The 18,500-nt window shown below is 57.8% G+C and overlaps 1 long non-coding RNA gene across 1 annotated transcript; it reads left to right on the plus strand.

Annotated features, from left to right (window-relative positions):
- Nucleotides 1-1,127: 1,127 nt before the first annotated feature.
- Nucleotides 1,128-2,218, plus strand: LOC123943320. The gene is made up of 3 exons (XR_006818614.1): nucleotides 1,128-1,245; nucleotides 1,392-1,669; nucleotides 2,012-2,218. It is a non-coding gene; the product is annotated as an uncharacterized LOC123943320 (long non-coding RNA).
- The last annotated feature ends 16,282 nt before the right edge of the window (nucleotides 2,219-18,500 follow it).

Consider the following 18,500-nt stretch of genomic DNA (forward strand, 5'->3'; position numbering starts at 1 on the left):
ATGTCTTGCTGGAGCAGCCCACTACAAAACCACCTGGAGAGAGCTGGGGGAAGTTGCTGACCACAGAGCTATGGGCGCTGGACGCTGGAGAACCCGCTGCCAGGGCAGGAGCCCGGAGAAAGAGAGCCCCGCATGCTGTAGGAGGCTGCCCAGCCAAGCACACCAGAGCCAGGAGAGGAAATCCCTTCCTCCTGCTGCATCTCCCCAGAGCCCCTGCCAGCAGAGCCTAATGTGCTGCCAGGGGACAAAGGACAAGTGTTTCAAGACCCCTGTTCAGTCGTCAGACAGCCGGCAAGAAAGGGCAGATTTGGAGCTGAGGGACGATGTACTGGTAATCGACACAGTCCACCCCTTGGTCTACTCGACCTCCTTCTCTGCACTTCGCATGGTGGAATGACACAACTTTGCACCCTCCTCCCGCCCCAGATGGGACCCAGCTGCACCTCTTACACATGCAGTGAAGCCCTTACCCTCTCCCCAAGAGGAGACATACTGTCCCAACAGTCATTGTTTGACTTTATCAATCCTCCAATGCAGTCGCGGGCTCACTGGATGTGTTCCTACCTACAGACTAAACTGTAACGTTAACTTCCCACAGCTTGTATGTGAGCTAAAACTGGGAAGAAGGAGTGAGAAGAAGGAAAGAGCAGGTGTAAATAAGCACACACACAGGTCAAGCCAATAGGAGACAGGCTGAGCGACTACACGACTCATTTCCGTAGTTTAACCCCGCAGTCCTAATTCATAGGGATGGCTTCCTTCTTCCATTGCCCAGTTTGTGTTCCCCGCATCCTCAGCCAGAACCTAGCTGGTCTTTAACCAGTGTAATGACCCACAGCTTCCTTCCCAAAGGCTCGGGATCCTCCGCTATCCTGCATTGTTTTGGGTGGTATGACCTTCTATCAGCCATTACTGCTGGCCATGGGAGCACCAGGTGGTGCCCTACAGAATCTTCCCCATTCCAGAGCTAGGACTGCTTGTCCCCATGATGCAGCAGCAGCCCACAGTCCCCTTGGCAAGCGGGATTGGTGGTTCTGGTCGATACAGTTTTCTTTCTTTCTTTTTTTCTTTCTTTCTTCTTTCTCCATGTTGGTTCAGTGTCTTCAAAATGGCCAGGTGGTAGCCTTCTTCTTCCAAGCAGTGAAACCACTGTGTATCTCCTGTGGAAGGTTTCCTCCGACTTCTAGGTCTCAATACCCCTGCTCCTCTAAGTGACTTCCTCTCTGCAGTGTCCGCAGGAATGAGGTATCACTTCTACTTCACTGTCTTGGATGGGAGTGGAAGCTCCAGGGGCTTTCACTAAGTTTTTCCGACCATAGTCACCTTCACCTCATGAGTTGCAGAGCCCGTGTGGGCCCCTGACATGTGCTCACTGTATCTAATCCAACTAGACATTTAAGAACTGGAGAAACCACCAGAGGGTGGGTCCATGGAACAATTGGACAAATCCGACCCGAGCGAAGACTCCAGCTATCACCTATCCACCTGCTGAAATCAGGGCGCCATCCCTGTGGCAATGTCTTCAGTGCTTTTGCCTGGCCTAAAAAGCAGAGGGAACACAGAGATTTCCTAGGATGGAGGCACTCTGTTGGTGAATGTGTTTTTCTATTCCTTCACGGAGCAAGGGTCTTCTGAGCATCCTTGTACAACACACTGGAGAGTCTGGTGGGTAGGTTCCAGTCTCTTTCATCTGTCCATGGTCCTACCCAGTCAGCCCTGGCCTCCGACCTCATTAACTGCAGGTCACCATTGAGCCCCAGCTCCAGTCTGCCAACCGAATTAGCTATCAGGGACGCTTCCAGTTGGTGGTGGGCAGACTCTAAGACAGCTCCCGGGGAACCTTACCTCTTGCTGTTCATGCCTTTGCATAACCAAACATGGGCAGGGGACCTGTGACATACTTCTAACTAACTGATTCAACATGACCGAGGCAATGGGCTGTCACTTCTATGGTTAGGTGACAGACGGTGACCTCTGTCTCGCTAGCAGACTTTCTCTATTGCTTCCTCAGCTTGTAGACTTTGGTAAAGGAAGCGTCCATGCTGAAGAGGTCCATGAGGGAGGCCCCCAGCTGACAGCTAACTAGGCACTGAGTCCCCTGTTTCAACAGCCTGTGGGGACCTGAATTCTGCCAACAACCCCATGAACGTGAAAGTGGATCCTTCCCTGGTCGAGCCTTTGGATGAGACTCCAGTCTCGCCGACACCTTGAGTGGTAACCCAGTGAGAAGCCCTGAAGCAGACATCCCATTTACCGACCCATTGAAACTGTGCAATAATAAAGGTGTGTTGTTTCAAGTCTCTCCGTCTACAGTGATTGGTAACACAAGCTCACATATTAATCCAGTATCTCCAATAGGTACAGCTACGTCCACCATATATGACCTGACCTGATACTGTGTTCCTCTTCCTTGGTCTAATGCCCTCAGAATCCATGCCCGCATATGTTCTCCAGATTTCTGCCAATATAGAGTAGAAAGCCTTGCAATTCTTTTGGCTAATCTTTTGATGGTTGAAGTGTGTCCCTGTCCTCCTGGGATATATTGAGATTGGGGCCTTGCTGGGCATCTGTCAGCAACAAGGAGTTGGTATAATGGCTCTCAAGAAGAACAAGATCCCCTTCCAGACCCCTGGGGAGTCTTCACAAGGTTTTAGGCAAGAATTTTCATGTTCTTTAGACATGAGAAGGAAAGCTACTTCTGCTGGTCAAGGAGGCTCAGCGTGATGGGGGTTCAAGACTGACAGTCTCTTTTGGATCTGGTGAGATGTTTCCATTGCAAGGTTCAGGATCCTGTTCTGTACTAATCAGTGCCCTGACTTTCTCCCCAGAAACTTGTTGAGACTGCAAATCCCATTGTTATTTCAGCAGCCCGCACAATTAAATTCTGTATTTGATTTTCAGCAATATCAGCCTTGCAGCTCAAAGAAATTAGAGCTCCTTTCAGAGCTGTCATGGAAGCTCGCTGGCTTGCAGACCATGACTGGGGCAGAGAGCTAATGGATCTGAGCTTGTCACCATCTCTTTGGAAGTGCTCAAGTGCACTCAAAAGAATCCAGAGCTCACCAAAATCCCTAGAGACATCATTATGGCCATAATGGTTGGGTTCAGCATGGGCTGGGGCCCCTGAGGCAAGGGCCACTGTGTCCTAATCCACCACAGGTGATAGTTTGATTCACTGTAATGCTTTTGCACGCACGGATCACTAAGGTCCCCTTCTCCACTGACAGCTCAGCAGTGGGTTCATGTCCTCGGGCGGGACCCAACCAATCCCAAACCCCATCTGTCACCTGGGACCACTCCTTGTACCAATAGTGGATGAGTCAGGGTCCAATCAGGAGACAGAAATGACACAGGGAAATTTGAACAGGGAAAATGTAACATAAAGAATTATTATCTGGAGCACCTGGGTGGCTCAGTTGGTTAGGCGTCTGCCTTTGGCTCAGGTCATGATCCCGGAGTCCCGGAATGGAGCCCACGTCAGGCTCCCTGCTCAGCGGGGAGCCTGCTTCTCCTTCTGCCACTCCCCCTGCTCGTGCTCTCTCTCTCTCTCTATCAAATCAATAAAGAAAATCTTAAAAAAAAAAAAAAGAATTGGGGCGCCTGCATGGCTCAGTGGGTTAAGCCTCTGCCTTCGGCTCAGGTCATGATCTCGGGGTCCTGGGATCGAGCCCCACATCAGGCTCTTTGCTCAGCAGGGAGCTTCCCCCTCTCTCTGCCTGCCTCTCTGCCTACTTGTGATCTCTCTCTCTGTCATAAATAAATAAAATCTTAAAAAAAAAAGACTTTAATAAAAAAAAGAATTATTACCCATAACAAGGTTTGGAGTAACGAGGAATGGCTGGTAAGAAGTGAAGAGAACCCCAAAAAATATCTCCAAGGACCAGAAGCTTTGAGGAGCAGCTGCTTTCCCTAGGTCTGAGCGAGAAAGCACCCAAGATGCCCCAGCCCTGGACTGAGATCGCGATATTGGGGAGGGTGTGTGGTTATAGATCACCGAATGTCAAAGAGGTCACTGTGGTTGGTGCCAAGCTGGCAGAATGTGTTGGAAATGCTCCATGAGAACTTGCTGGAAACCTGCCCTCTGGGGTACTGGACAAAGCTGTCCATGGAGAAATATCTTGTCAGAGGCCGTTACTATAAAATCACCTGAGGGGAAAGCAGGGAGAAACTTCTAGATGCCCAGTAGGTGCTGTGCACCCCAATGGATTAGGCGCTGCGGCAGGCACACCCCTGCAGGAACTGGGTGCTGGAGAAGCTCCATGGGCTCTGGGACCCCCTGATGGAGCTGCTCGTGCCAGGGGGACTGATGCCGGAGAAGCCAAGCCCCTTCCAGGAGCCTCCAGGTCACCCCCAGAACCAGGATGGACAATCCCCTCCTCTCACACTGTCTTTGCAATGCCTGCTGCGGACAGCTGAGCACCGCGCCTCCAGGAGCAGGCGGTAAAGTGTAGACGCGGACCCGAGAGGCTGTACCCAGGCGGTGGGCACAGACGCCGCCAAATGGGGCCCCAGAGAACTGGGATATTTGCTCGCTTCCACCTTCGGGGTTTTGTTCACTCTATTACGATTTTTCATTCCTCCTGTTGGTTGTCTTTGGCTCCCTGAAGTGACGGTCTCAGAGCTGGTGCGTCAAATAGCAGAACTCGCTAGGATATGGTGAAAGCTGTCATGTCCCCCGCAGCTCGGGCAGGCTCGGCGGAAGCATGGGGAGAGCCATGTGGGAGTTCTGGGGGGCTGCTTCCAGGGACTCCTTTAGAAAGCGGGGCCCTCAGACCAACTATTGCAACTTCAGGGGGTACGGTCTGCTCTGAGAGGAGCGAAAAGTCCCCTTCAGCTTCCTCGCTCCCTTCCACCCCGGCATCGGGTATCATAGTCTCTGAACTCTGGTTTATGTTGAATTGTGTCCCCCCACACTGTGGCGTCCTAACCCCCATGCTGTGACCTTGTTTGGGGACATAGTCTTTACAGAGGGGTGAGTTAAAGTAAGGCCATTCGGGTGGGCCCTCACCCGACAGGATGGCCGTGGAAGTCTGGACATGGAGCCACACAGAGATGGTGAGGGCCACGTGAACATGAAGACCGCCATCTACCAGCCGAGGAGTGAGGCCCAGCGATGCTCCCTCAGCCCTCAAAAGGAACCCCTCCTCCCAGCACCTTGATCTCAGACTTTCAGCCTCCGGAACCATGCGAGACAACACAATCTTGTTGTGTGAAAACCCCTGGTCTGTGGAATTTTGTTATGTCACCCACGTACCAGCTGTGTGACCTTAGCAAGTTGCTCAACCTCTCTGGGCCACACAATGGGAGAATAACAGTCAGTCCCACACAATGGGCTTACTTAAGTGAGCAGCATACTTGGACCGCACAGAACAGTGAGGTCATCGGGCCCCCACACAGCCCTGTGAGGCGGGCAGGGAGCTGGCAGGACTCCCCAGGGATGGGGACACGGAGACGCGGGGAGGAGAAACGATCACCCGGTGAGGCCGCCTCTCAGTCAGAACTCGAACCCAGGTCTCTGGACTCCAAACTCAGTGCTCTTACTCTGTGAGGCACTGCCTCCTAGTGGCTGCCTCAGCCAGGAGCAGCTGGCTGATGCGAAGGGAGCTTTGGGGCAGGGGTGCGGATTCCCCGCCCAACAGCATCTCTGTGAGCCTGTCCTCACCCCCGCTCCCCCTTCTCTAGAAGCCACTGCTCTGGAAGCTCTAGGCAGTTCCTACGGATTGAGGCCCCACTACGTGCTAAGGGACTGAAGATAGTTTGTGCTCATCACACACGGCAAGGTGGGTGCGAGTATCCCCGTCCTAAGAGGGGTGCCAGGTGACAAGGGAGGGACCTCCCTAGGCTCAGGGAGGAAAGAGAACTGCCCAGGGTCACGCCTCCAGGAGGCTCTGGCACCGGGGTTCACTCAACACCGGAGGAAAGCTAGGCCTGACACCCCGTCCCTTGTCTCTGGGAACCCCGACCGCTCCCCTCCCTGGAGGCATGGCTGGGTCGGGGGTTGGGGGGGTGAAAGGGATGTGGGTCCGGGCTGGGCGAACAACAGGTGCGTGAAGGAGGTGAGTGTGGGAGTGGACAAGGAGTGGGCTGCCCACACTCCTGGCTACGTTTTGGGTGGTCTTTTGGGGGAGTCTGGCTGGGCAGTGGGGGTCCCCTCTACAGAGCCCGGGGAGGGCTCTCCCGTGTGACCTTTGCCACCACCACTCGCTAAAGATCAGAGCAGGAGCCCGTGGGGCCTGGCCTCCGAGGAATTGGCTGGGGGCTCTGAGCGTCGGCTCAGCCCAGGGGGCAAAGGCCCATGCAGTCACGCAGCCTACGCACTTGGAGGGTCAGGGGCCACCTGTCCTCGCTTGGCCCAGGATTAAACTTTCAGTGGCTGCTTTTCAAGGTTCCACACGAAAGAAGGGGGGCAGAAAGGGAAGGCGTTGTTTTCATGCCTCTTGCCTCATTTGCATAAGGTGAAAAATGTTTCCATAGAAACAACCAGAGTCTGTAATTTTTGAATAGCGATTTCTGCACAAAGCACAACCTGTCTTTTTGCGAAAGGGGATTAAGAAATTCTCAGCAGCATTTCTACCACAACAAAAGGCAAAGTCATCCAGTTTTGGGAGAGCTGCTCCGGAGGGGAGGGTCTGGCTCCGGCCTCTGCCCTCTGCAGGCCTCAGCTTCCCGACCTGTGAAATGGGGCCAGGGAGGACCACGCTCGCAGGAGCCACCCCCATCCGAAGGGGGGGCAGGGCTGCTGAGAAATTCCCACCCCCAGGCCCTCAGCGGGGCTTCCGATGCGGACCTCTGGCAGAGTTTGAGCAGGCTTTCCAGGAGAGGCCTGAGGGCCAGCCAGCTCCTGGGAAAGGACCGGCTGGCCCCTCTCTGCAGCCGCGTCCCTGTGGAGCCCCCGCTGGCTAGTGGAGCAGAAGGCGGGCGCGGTGCCTGGGCACCTCTGCCCCCTTGTGGCCTGAGGGCCCTGCAGCACCCACTTGCCCCGGCACCCCAGGCCCGCCAGCACCCCCTACCCCAGGGCTCTGCCAGGCACTGGCCTCCCTACTGGGGGTTGGGTCAGGCAGGGAGAGAAATCACTCAAATCGTCCTGAAACTGGCTTCCCCACCCAGGTCTCTGGGCAGGTAGCGCCCCATAAGTGCTCACTGGGGCGCCCTGGGGAAGGCAGGGTACTGGCCAGCCTCTGCAGGTCTGACTGGGGATCAGGATGTGGAGACTGAGTCCAGAGGTCCTTGTCTGCTCCCCCACGTTACAGATGGGAAAGCTGAGGCCCTGGGAGGCCTGCCATCCCCATGGCCTCTGTCCATCCTGTGGACCCGGCTGTAGTGACCCCACGGGCTGCAGGACAGCGTCCTGGGAGGACCCGAGGCATCTTCCTTCCTCCTCCTCCCCTAGCTCTGGGCCGGGAGATTGTGGCTGTGGGGGGAGCTGAGAGGGAGCCCTCCTTACCCCGGGCGTCCTTATAGCCAGCGCAGGCGGCACAGATGAGCCCTGAGCCGCCCGCAGCGCCAGTGCAGGAACGAGCCTTTGGGTGGTCTTCCCCTTCCAGTTTTCCGAACGAATATTCCTTGATGAACAATATTGACCACATGGAATGGTGGCCTTTTGGGGGGTTGGAATGTCTGCCCTAAGTCCCGCACTTTGGGAACCCCTCCTCCTCCAAGAGGTTTCTCGAATGTTCCGCCACTCACCTGGGCACCGGGGCAAGGGAGGACGGACTGTGAATCCAGCCCCCTGTGTCCTGCGGCGGGACAGCCTTTAGACAGATGGCACTCGGGCACGATGGCGTGCAGGGAGCCCATGCAGACGGGGGTCTGGGCCACTCACTGGGTAGGAGCTTGCCGGGAGACACACAACACCTTATCTGCTGTGTGACCTGGGCAGACTTCCCTCCCCCTCCGAGCCTCAGTTTCCCCATCTGTGACATGGGGCTGGCTGTGCATGAGTTTCTTTCCTGATGGACTGAACCAAAACTCGGATAAGGATTTCAAAACGGTGTCGTCCCACCTGCTCCCACAGCGCCCCATCCCAGGACCACGAGGCGAGGGTGAGCAGAGGGGCAGAGGCAGGTGGCCTCTGAGGTCTGGGCCTGCGCCCGTCGTCCGTCGTCTCTCTGTTCACCATCAAGGAGCTCCCTCCCCTCCCTGGTTGCCGAAGGCCGGCTCCCCCAGGTAGATAAAAGCTTAATGCAGTTTGGCGACATGAAAGTCCGCTGGAGGGGACAGCCTCGAACAGGCCGCATCAAGGAGCCAGGCAGGTGGGACGCGGCAAAGATGAAAGCACCCTCAAGTGTTTCGGGACACAGACAGTGCTCGCGGTGGCCACCCCGAAAAGAGGGGAGAGGCAGGAAGTGTTCTGGAGCACAGGGGAAGGTGTGCGGTGAGGCAGGGGGAGCTGGGGGAGGGGAACACGGGGGGGGGGGGTCTCCTGGGCAGGAGGTGAGGAAAAGCCTGGGCTCACGTTTGAGGGTCCAAGAGGCAAGGGCCGGGAGGGGGGCTCTCAGGAACCCAGGGAAGTCCCCCCTCAGGTGAGCCATGTGCAAGCAGTGGACGGAGGAGCTGGGCTGCTTGGCCCTGGCGAGGGGACAGAAGCCACGGGTCTGCTGAGTCCCTCGCTGGCTTCAGGGTCCCCTTGGTCTGCGGTGAGGCTTACCTCCCAGGCGGACCCTCGATGGGAGGCTGGGAAGGGGAGGGTGTGCGAGAAGATGGTGTCGGTGACGTTTCAGGAGAAATGGCCCCTGAAGGGGTAGATGGTTTTGCTCTGGGTGGGGAAGGACAAGCCTTTCCCCTGTCTAGGTCATTTAGTCATTTAACAAACGTGTGCTAAGCTGTGTCCTAGGCTGGGCCATCACTGACCCAAGAAGCCCCCACCTGGGGCCAAGGCTAACTTGGGGCAAACTGCAGTCCAGGTAAGCTGGGGCCCGGGCTGGGCAGAGGGGGTGCTGTGAACGGCACCGGGAGCCGGGGCGGAGCTCAGATGGGCAGGAGGTGGGAGGATACAGCCCAGCATACCCTTGGAGGTGAGTGGGGGGCCCCCCGCACCCCGGGCTCTGCCAGCCAGGGCACCCAGTGTGGCTGGGAGGAGCCCTGGGAAGGGGCATGAGGGGGCCTCACCTGCCCTGCCCTGGGTGGGGGGACTTGGGACCCATCAATGGATAATGGGGAGCTCCTGCAGGGTCTTGCTGGGGGTGACGTGGCTCAGGTGAAGGGCGAGCTGGGAGCCCATGGTGCCCCTGTGAGGAGGACGGAGGAGCTGTGCTCTTCTGGCCTGCCTCGACACTGCTGCGGCTTCTGGGGGCTTCGTCCCTCCTCTCTTTCCCTCCCCCCTCCTTCCTCTCTTTCCCTCCTCCCTCCTTCCTCTCTTTCCCTCCCCCCCTCCTCTCTTTCCCTCCTCCCTCCTTCCTCTCTTTCCCTCCCCCCTCCCTCCTCTCTTTCCCTCCTCCCTCCTTCCTCTCTTTCCCTCCCCCCTCCCTCCTCTCTTTCCCTCCTCCCTCCTTCCTCTCTTTCTCCATCTCTTCCTTCCTCCCCTCCCTCCTTCTCCCTCCTTTTTCTTTCCTCCCCTCCCTCCTCTCTTTTCCTCTTTCTCTCCTCCCCTCCCTCTTCTTTCGCTCCTCCTCACTTTCCTCCCCTCCCTCCTCTCTCCCTCCTTTTTGTCTCTTCCCCTCCCTTCTTCCACCTTCCCTCCTCTTTCTCTCCTTCCCTCCCTTCTTCCCCCCCCTTCCTCCCTTCCCTCCTCCCCTCCCTCCCTCCCCCTTTCTCACTTCCCCTCCCTCCTCTCATTTCCTCCTCCCCCTCCCCTTCCTCCTCTCCATTCTTCTCTCTCCCTTTTCCTCCTCACTTCCCTTCCCTCCAACCCTCCCTCCTACTCCTCACTTCTTCCCTACTTTCCTCCCTTCCCTCCTCCCTCCTCCTTTCCTTCCTCCTCCCTGCCCCTTCTCCTTCCACCCTCCCCTTTCCCCCCTTCCTTCCTTTCTCCCCTCCATCTTCCTTCCTCCTCTTTCCTTCCCAGCAGCCGCAGCAGACAGTCTTTGTCCCTGGAGAGAGCGGGGGGCCGGTGTGGGGGGTCAACCTTCCCTCCATCCCAGTCTAGGTGACTTTCTTTGCAGCCCCTACACCCAAGACAGCTCGTGTGTCCCTTCCCAAGCCTGGACCCCAGGCAGCTCCTGCAAGGATGAAAGGGCACAGGTCAGGGCCCCCTAAGTCGGGTCCAGACATCATGGGTTTCCTCTCTGGGTCTTCTGTCTCAGCGGCAGATCAGCAGCCGTGCGGGCCTGTGAACGCAGGGGGCCTGGTGGAGCCCACCCCACCCTAGTCCAAGCTTAGGGGGCGGCAGGCCAGGTGGGGTGGCACCCCTAGGCCTGGGTAGTGGGGGTGGCAGGTCGGGTCCTCGCCCAGGCGGGCCCCTGACCTTCACCCTGATCATGGCTCAGAGCTGTCCAAAGGAAGCTCCCAGGCTTCCCTGCTGCAAGCAAACTCCAAACCCACGGGGACTGAGCCCGATGGAGCTGGTGGTCGTCACTTGGCAAAAAAGGGCGCCGTTTTTCCCAAGAGGGTTGGACTTCTCAGGAGCACAGTTCCCTCAGAAGCCTCCTCCGGCTCTCCTGCCCGACGGGGTGCGGTGGGGGCCTCAAATCCCGCTCTGCCCACCACGGCTGCTTCTCAGGCAGATGCAATGAGGCCAAGGGAGGGGAAGCGTTCGGAGCCATGAAGGGCCCCCAGGAGGCCCAGGGCTGCCGTGGCGTGGGCATGGAGATGCGTCCACATGGTGCGAGGAAAGCAGGAGCCGCCTACATGGAGACGCTGGTCCCTCAGTCTGCATCTGGTTCGCGGGGGGGAAGGGCTGACCCACCTTCAGGGAGTGTGGCCAAGAGGAAGCTTCCAGAAACTTCCAGGCCTTGGGGCCCTAGCCCCAGGCTGAAGGCTCCATACAAGCAGACAGCTGCTTCTCTGCTCCCCTCCCAGCTGGGGGCGGAAGTGAGCTCATCTTGGGGCCCGGGGATTTGTGCAAAGCAGGGAAAATCACCTCCAATTCCCCCCCCTCCAACCCCTGGACGTGAACTGGGCCCAGCGGGTGGCCACTGCTGGGCAGGCCTGGGCTGCAGCTGGGGGCTGCCACTGTCCTGACCGCTTCACCGCGGGCCCTGCCAAGCCCCCCGCTGCCCTGGCCTCCCTCCGTCCAGCTCTACTGTCCTGGAAAGGAGGCTCCGGAGGCCAAGAGGCACCCGGTCAGCCCGCACGGACGCCGGCCAAACGGCAGGGTAGATTTTCCACGCGGGGAGCCAAACCAAAGCTCTGGGCTCCATTTTCCTGCAAAAGTAAAACAGAAAATCTGGAACCCATCAGCTGTCAGTGCAGACGGAGGGGCAAAGCCGCCTCTTCCGAGGGACCCGAGATGGGCATCATGGCTGAGGTGTGGGGCTGGGAATGAGGCCAGGTTTGTGTCCTGCCTCGGCCAGCCCCTCCCTGGAATCCAGGCTGGAGGAACTGGGGAGCCCGAGGGCTGTGAGGGTGCCGAGGCCAACAAGATGCCAGGGGAGAGCCTCAGCGCTCCGGGGCACACAGCAGGTGCTCGGGATGTGTGAGCCCCCGGGGCTGCCCGCTCAGGGACTCAGTTTCCCCACCTAGTCGAGGGACAGAGCCGCCCAGAGCAGAAGTTTTCAGGGTCTCTGTGCACGCCGGAGCCTGCTCTAGGGGTCTCTACGTCCTTCACTCCTCGACTGGGGCAACCCCTTTAAAATCTACTCCACACTGTGGGCTTCCCGGTAAGGATTTGCTGGGATCCTGCAGCCAGCTGGGATTCCGGGGAATGTCAGATATCAGAGTGGAATGGCCCTCCCTGTCCTGAGAGGTGATAAAGGACAGGACAGACAGCCCAGCCAGCGACTCCATCCACCAAGGACCCCGGCTCCTCATCTGTACAATGGGTGTAGCAAGATTACCTCCTTACAAGAGTCGCAAGGATTAAATGAGATGATGCCTCTAAGGTTCTTAGTGGGGGGGCGGCCAGGCACGGAGTACGCGCTCCATTCATGGTGATGCTTCCGATGCTCCCTATCATTAATGTCCCCAGGCCCCTTGGGCTCGCCTTTGGCTTCTCTAAGATCACACACTGAGTCGGCCTCTCTGGCATTACTCACCTGGGTTCATCGTTGTAAGGACGCCCAGCGCAGGAGGCTCACCGAGGGGAGGTGCCCAACCCAGGGCGTCAGAACTGGTTTTCTGGCTGCGAGTTACCCCCTGCAGAGCGTCTCCCTTTCCTGGGTCCTCGTCTGCAAACCGAATCCCCCATCCACTGTGTGCGCAGGGGGAGGGAACCAAAGGCAGCGTTGAGATGTCTTCTCGGGGAACGAGCCTGTCACAGAGGACCACGGGCGCTGCTTTTTGCCCCAGCAAATGGCTAAGTGATGCTCTCTGGGTTCTCCTTCTAATGCACTGGGTGTTTATGGTTTTTTTTTAAGGGCCTCCTCAAAGAAAACGCAATAATGATGCTTCTTACTGAACAGTGGTGCTTTGGAAGGGATGAATTATTCACATCAGAGACGATGCGGGGACTCTGCAAACTGGGCCAGCCGAAGCCGGTTCTCCTTGGGACTGTTTTTTTTATCTCCTTCTGTAGTCTTTTATCTGGGGAGACTCGCGGCTTGGGAAGTACAGGGGAGCCCGTCACGCGAAGCCCCAGTTGGCAGGATGTGAAGACCGACGTACTAGGTGTCTCGGAGCGTCTGCTGTGATCCAACACAGAACTGAGGAAGTTGGGGAAAGTATGGAAAACGGGGCGGGGGCGGCGCTGGTGGGGTTGACCACAGTGCTCTGGGGCCTCCTTGTCTCTCAATCCTAGAGGGCTCCTTGAATCCTGGGCCCTCCTCACCGGCCCAGGGTACGAGAAAGCCATTTCCCCCTTTCATCTGTCGGCACCCCGCTTATTCCTGGCTTTCGTTGTATCTGGGATGGGGCATGGAGCTCTTGGGGGAGGACGTGTGGGTTCCATGTGGGGTCCTGGAGCAGCTGGTCCTGGGGGAGGAAGGGCTTTTGTCTTTGCAAGGCAGCTCAGGGTCAAGTGTGGACCAGGAGGGTCCCAAGTTGCAGGTCATGCCGGCCCAATGTGATCAAGCCCATTCATGCCCACTTGCTTTAAAAAGCATCCCACACCCATGCTGTCGAGTCCAGAAGCCACAAAACTTATGGGGTGGAGGCTGCCTAGCACTTGAAGTGTGGTTGGTCCAAACGGAGGGGCCCTGTGAGTGTGAACAGCACACGGATTTCAAAGACCCAGAGCGTGGCCCGTCTCATCCATCACTTTTTACATCGATCACACGTTGAGATGATAATATTTTGGAGACTGTCAGTAAAATACAATTTATTGTGTTTTTTTTAAAAGATTTTATTTATTTTTTGTCAGAGAGAGATAGACAGACAGGCAGAAGAAGCAGGTTCCCCGCTGAGCAGGGAGCCCCATGTGGGACTCCATCCCGGGACCCCACCGTTTAACCTGACCTGAGCCAGGTTAAATTGTTAAAATGCATTTCACCTGGTTATTATTGTTAAAATGCATTTCACCTGGTTGTTTTCGCTTTTGAACGTGGCCACCAGAAGATTTTTAGTTTCTCATGTGGCTGCGTTTGTGGCTTCATTTAGATTTCTACTGGAGGGTCTTGCCCTAGAAGGGAGCCCCGGAGGCGTTCAGCCGTTCTGGCTCGATGGTGGAGTTACGGGAGACTCTTTTCTTCCCCCCTTTAAGGCTATTTGTATGTTTTCTAAGTTTTACTGAAACTCGAAAACTCACCCCAAAAAAGCACAGTTCCTGAGGCTCTTAAGGGAAAGTGGAACTGAGCTGTACGGGCAACAGTGTTACCAACTGTGAGCCTGGCGGGGGGGGGGGGGGGGGGGGGGGGGGGGGGGGGGGGGTCTCGAGGCTGCCAGAGCTCAAGGGCTGAGAGTGAAGGGTCACAGGCAGGGTTGTTGGCCTGACCCGGGAAGCGGCTTCAGAGGCAGCTTTGCCTTGATGGGGGAGCGTCTTGGGGGTGCAGGGCGGGAAGCTGTTCTCTTTCTGCGGGGGGGGGGGGGGGAGGGCGGGGGGGGGCAGGCTGGGCCCGCCCTGGAGGAAAGCACGCCCCACCCCCCAGCCCCGGCTCCGCCTCCCAGGCAACAAGGTGTTACAGGTATAGCCAAGCCTGGCTTAGTTCCCTGCATCCCCGGATGTACCTGGACCTCTGTGTGCTCCTCCGTCAGCGTCCTATGAGGTGGGAGCCGTCACTGCTTGCATTTCACGGAGCAGGACCCAGAGCCACAAAGTAGCCCGTGGGTGGAGGGGGGGGTGCTCATCGAGGAAAAACTCAGGCCCTTGGCAGTGACCTTGTGCTCCCTGCTGTGGGGCGACCCTCCCCTTCCAAGTAGCCCAAACCCCGGACCACTGCTGTCCCGCTGAAAGAGACTGTGAGCCCCGTTTGCAAAATTGAGGTCAGATCTTACTGGACTGTTTCCCTGAACTCAGTACGCCCAAAGTCGTGCCATCCCGACATGCCATCAATATGAAAATTACTGACGAGATATTTCACATCTTTTTTATGTTGTGTGACGTGCTGGAAATCTGGCATCTTGTCCCTGCTTAGAATCCATCTCTCTATCTTGTCTTTCTGCCTTGGGCCCCCGAGAGACCCAGGCAGCTTTGGCTATGGTATGAGACGTGGCGGCCCCAGAATCTGGAAACTTACAGGACTGGCCTGGGATAGCAAATCCGTCCATCCCGCAGGCCAGCCGGGGGGGGGGCGGCCCGGGGGCCCGGGGTTGAGGGAGATTCAGAGGCAGCATCTGGCTTCAGTGAGGACGAGCGCTGTGGTTGATTAGCAATGCCTGCTGTGAACACTGCAGACCCAAGACCTCTCCTCCATGGACTGACGGTGAGCCAAGCCCGCAGTCCTGTGGGTGGGCACGGGGAGCCCACGCTGAGGGCCATCTGGGGAGCTCCCCCTTCTCTGCATTCCTGTATCCTTTACGGTTTGAATCTGGCCTGAGGCCAGGCATCCAGCCTGGGTTTCGGGCCCAAAATCCCTGCCCCTTCACTTCCTGTCTGCGTGACACCAGAGAAGCCAGTTTACTTCTCTGAGCCTCGGGCTCCACATCTGAAGAATGGGCACAACAAGCCCTACTTGGCAGGACTGCGGTGAGGGAGAACGCAGGCGCAGTGCGTAAAGGGCAGGTGCGCAATAGGTGTGGAGTAAGGGGAGAGCTCCCCGTTGTCCCTTCTTTCAATTCAGGGTCCCTCTAGGCCTCTGTTCCACTCAGGACACATAGGCAAAGTCCGTTCCTGCCCGAAACCCTCTTGGGAGGCACACAGCTCCTTACCGTGCCTGCCCTGCGATTTCTCTGCCCCGTCCAAGGCCGAGCGAGGCCTTCTGCTCACTGTCCCTCTGATAGCCCCCTCCTTCAAGGCCAAGGATGGCCTCGGCCCTCAGCAGGCTAGCACAATGGCCCCACCATCTTGGGCTCTCTTGGCAGGCACGCCGCTGCCGGCCCCGGGGGGACCTGCACACCTATCAGACAGTTGATGGAGTCGAGACACTCTGCCAGCTCGTGTTTTTTTAATTACTCCCTCCTGGCCACTGTAGACAAGGACGTCCTCGCCCCGGCCTCCCCGTAGGACGCTGGCTCTCCTCCAGCTGAGCGTGCCGTGGTCTCTCGTGGCCTGCGCGAGTTAACACCTCTCTCAAGACACTCTGGGTTCTCTTCTGGGGAGGAATTTACATCCAGCAACATCTGGCCGAGAATAAACGGGACACGGCGAACGCGCCGGCGAGCCGGAGGCTTCAATTAGGGAACAGCCAGCTTTCTCTGAGGATGATGGGGAAAGTAATTCTCTGGCCGATGGAGTTTAATCAGAATGTTTTATGCAAGACGTATCCCTAACCCTGACACATCTTCCCCCTCTTGCTGGAAATTAAACAAATGTATTGTCCACGCAGATTCCGATGAGCGCGTAGACAGACGGGGGGGCTGGAGGGGTCGGGAGGCTGTGGGTTTCTGCAACTTGGGATGAGAAGGGACCCGGCGCGCGGGGTCTGTGGGGTCCGTTGGGCTCATTAACAGCTCCTGCGAGCCTTCCTGTTGCTTCTGTGGCTTCTACCTCCCCCCCAGCCCTGGAGCAGGGCCCCGTCTTCTGAATCACATCCTGAATTCCCTCTCTTTCCAGTCCTGCCCCCTGTCCTTCGAGCATGTGCTCGGGCATCTGTCTGCCCTGGAAGACTGTGTCCGATTGTCTTCATGCCCCTGGCACCGAGGACAATGCCTGGCACGCTGAGTGTCTTGAACAACTGTTTGTGGGAGGAAGAGAGGGGAGGAGGAGTCGGGTGGTGGGGCACAGGGGCCTTCCTCCAAGGGGTGGTGTGGTCGACACTGCCTGCCGTCAGCCTGGGGAGCATAACTGTAACGTGGCAGGTTTTGACCTGGAGGAATTCGGTTGTACCAACCAGGACAGTGGGCACAAGGCTGGATGGCCTCAGCTCTGGGTGCAGGGGGAGTAATGGAGGTTGGTGGTTGATGAGTAAATGTGGTTGACCCATCAGGGGGCAGGCAGATCTCGGGCTGGTGGTAATGGGAACAGAGAGAGGGCGGAAGAAGGTGGAAGGGCTTCATCCCAGAGGGCTTCTCGGCTGGGTCTTGAAGGCAGAGGGACCGAGGTCCAGAGCGGGGACTTGCCTAAGGTCTCCCAGCAAGGACGTTAGTGCCCAGGCTTGTGCAGGAGCTCTGAGCCGAACACCTGAGGGCTCCCTGTTACACTTCCCCAGGGGTTTCTGGTGAAGTGTAGACGCCTGGATCCTCGCGTGGGTCTTTCCAGGGGCTGTAGAAGGATCAGCCGGGGAATGTCAACAATTCCAGTGCCGCCCCGGCCAGGCCCTGGGGAGCTGTGGTTTCGGGGAGGCAGGAGGGCCCTGCTTCCGGGGCTGGGACAAACTTCCCAGGCAAGTCGGATGCCTGGATGGACTAGGGGCAGTGGTGTGGACCGTCCATTTATAAATGACCGTAAATATTAGTGTTTCGGTGACATGAGTGCTCACTTGTGTCAAGATGGGAAAGCCAGCAGGGACGTGGGGGGAGGGGATGAACGAGATCATTCCCTCCTGGCCCAGCCCTTGCCACCGCTCTTCTCGGGGGGCCAGGGATGCCCACTGCTCCCAGAGCATCTGAGGCCTGGGGGGAATGTGTGGTGCCTGAGGAGCCCATGGACCCCCCTCCGGCAGCCAGAATCCTGCCCCCTACATCCCGCCACAGAGATGCCTGTGTGTTCTTCTCTCTCTAAGTTGGTCTTGTTATCTCAACAGCTCTGACTTCCAGGGTGAAAGGCAGCAGCCATCTGGGCGGGCATTGCAGAGTGATGGATTCTGGGGTCAGACAGGCTGGCGTCCTCCTTATGTTATTGGTGCAGAAAAAGAGCTTGAGTTCAGAATGGCCCTCATCAGTGTTCTCGCTTAAGGTATGAGGCCAAATGACTTGGGTTGAGTTTTCCTCATGAGAGACAAGGGAGAATGGGGGAGCGTAGGTAAAGACCGTGCTGGTGGCTGATGGACAGCTGTGGCCTGCGTCTGGAGGGGTTTGAGGGGATGGTGGCGGGAGTGGGGTGGTGGAAAGTGCTGAGGTTGCTTCACACCCCCCAAGCCCATTTCCTTCCCCTCTGCCTCTCCCCAGCTCATAGGCTCCCTGTCTTTAGTGGCCTGCAAGGACAGTGACCACCATCAGAGCGCGGTGGGAGGGTAGTGGGTAGGGGCGAGGCTCTCCCTTCTCCAGACGGGAGCTCATGGAGCCAAGGACATGATAGAGCCCGCGAGACACCAGAGAAGGGACGCGTGTGCGGCCTCTACCAGGAGGAAGGTGTCCCACCCGTTTCTCAGATCAGGAGACCGAGGCTCAGAGACGCTGCAGGTCACCCGGGTATGGTGGGAGGAGCACTAGCCCCGCCCACTTGAGCCGCTTTGATCTGTTCTGTGCATTTGGGACACGTATGTGAGAGCATGTGTGAAGAATCAGGCTTTAAAGCAAAAGGATGTGATGGTACCAGCCTCGGCCTTTCCCTGTCGGAGGGAGACCGAGGATGCGTGTGGCCCACATGGGGGCAGGAAGCCCCCCACCCCTGGGCCATGGACAGGGTGCAATTGACCCTCTCCTCCTGGCGGGACATGGACACCCGCACGGTTGTTTAGATGGGGTGAGTGGGCGCCCTGCCTGAGATGTCCCCAGTCACCCCTTCAGTTCCAGGAGGCAGCCGGCCCCAGGGACCGGATTCTCCAGGCCTTCCCCGAGGTGCATCCATTCGCCACGGGCCGCGGTGCGCTAGGAGGCAGGAAGCTTACCCACGCTCCTCGCCAGCAGATCAAGTGTTCCCTGGCTGGGCGGACATGGGGATTAGTGCTCTCTTGTCCCCCGAAACCTCGATGCTTGGTCTCATCTCAGAAACACTCTCTCCGTGGCAGCTCTGGGCAGCTGGGCTCTCACGGAGGGGTGGCTTGGCCCGCGGG

The sequence above is a fragment of the Meles meles genome, chromosome 6 (genome assembly GCF_922984935.1).
Source record: "Meles meles chromosome 6, mMelMel3.1 paternal haplotype, whole genome shotgun sequence".
NCBI classification, from domain to species: Eukaryota; Metazoa; Chordata; class Mammalia; order Carnivora; family Mustelidae; genus Meles; species Meles meles.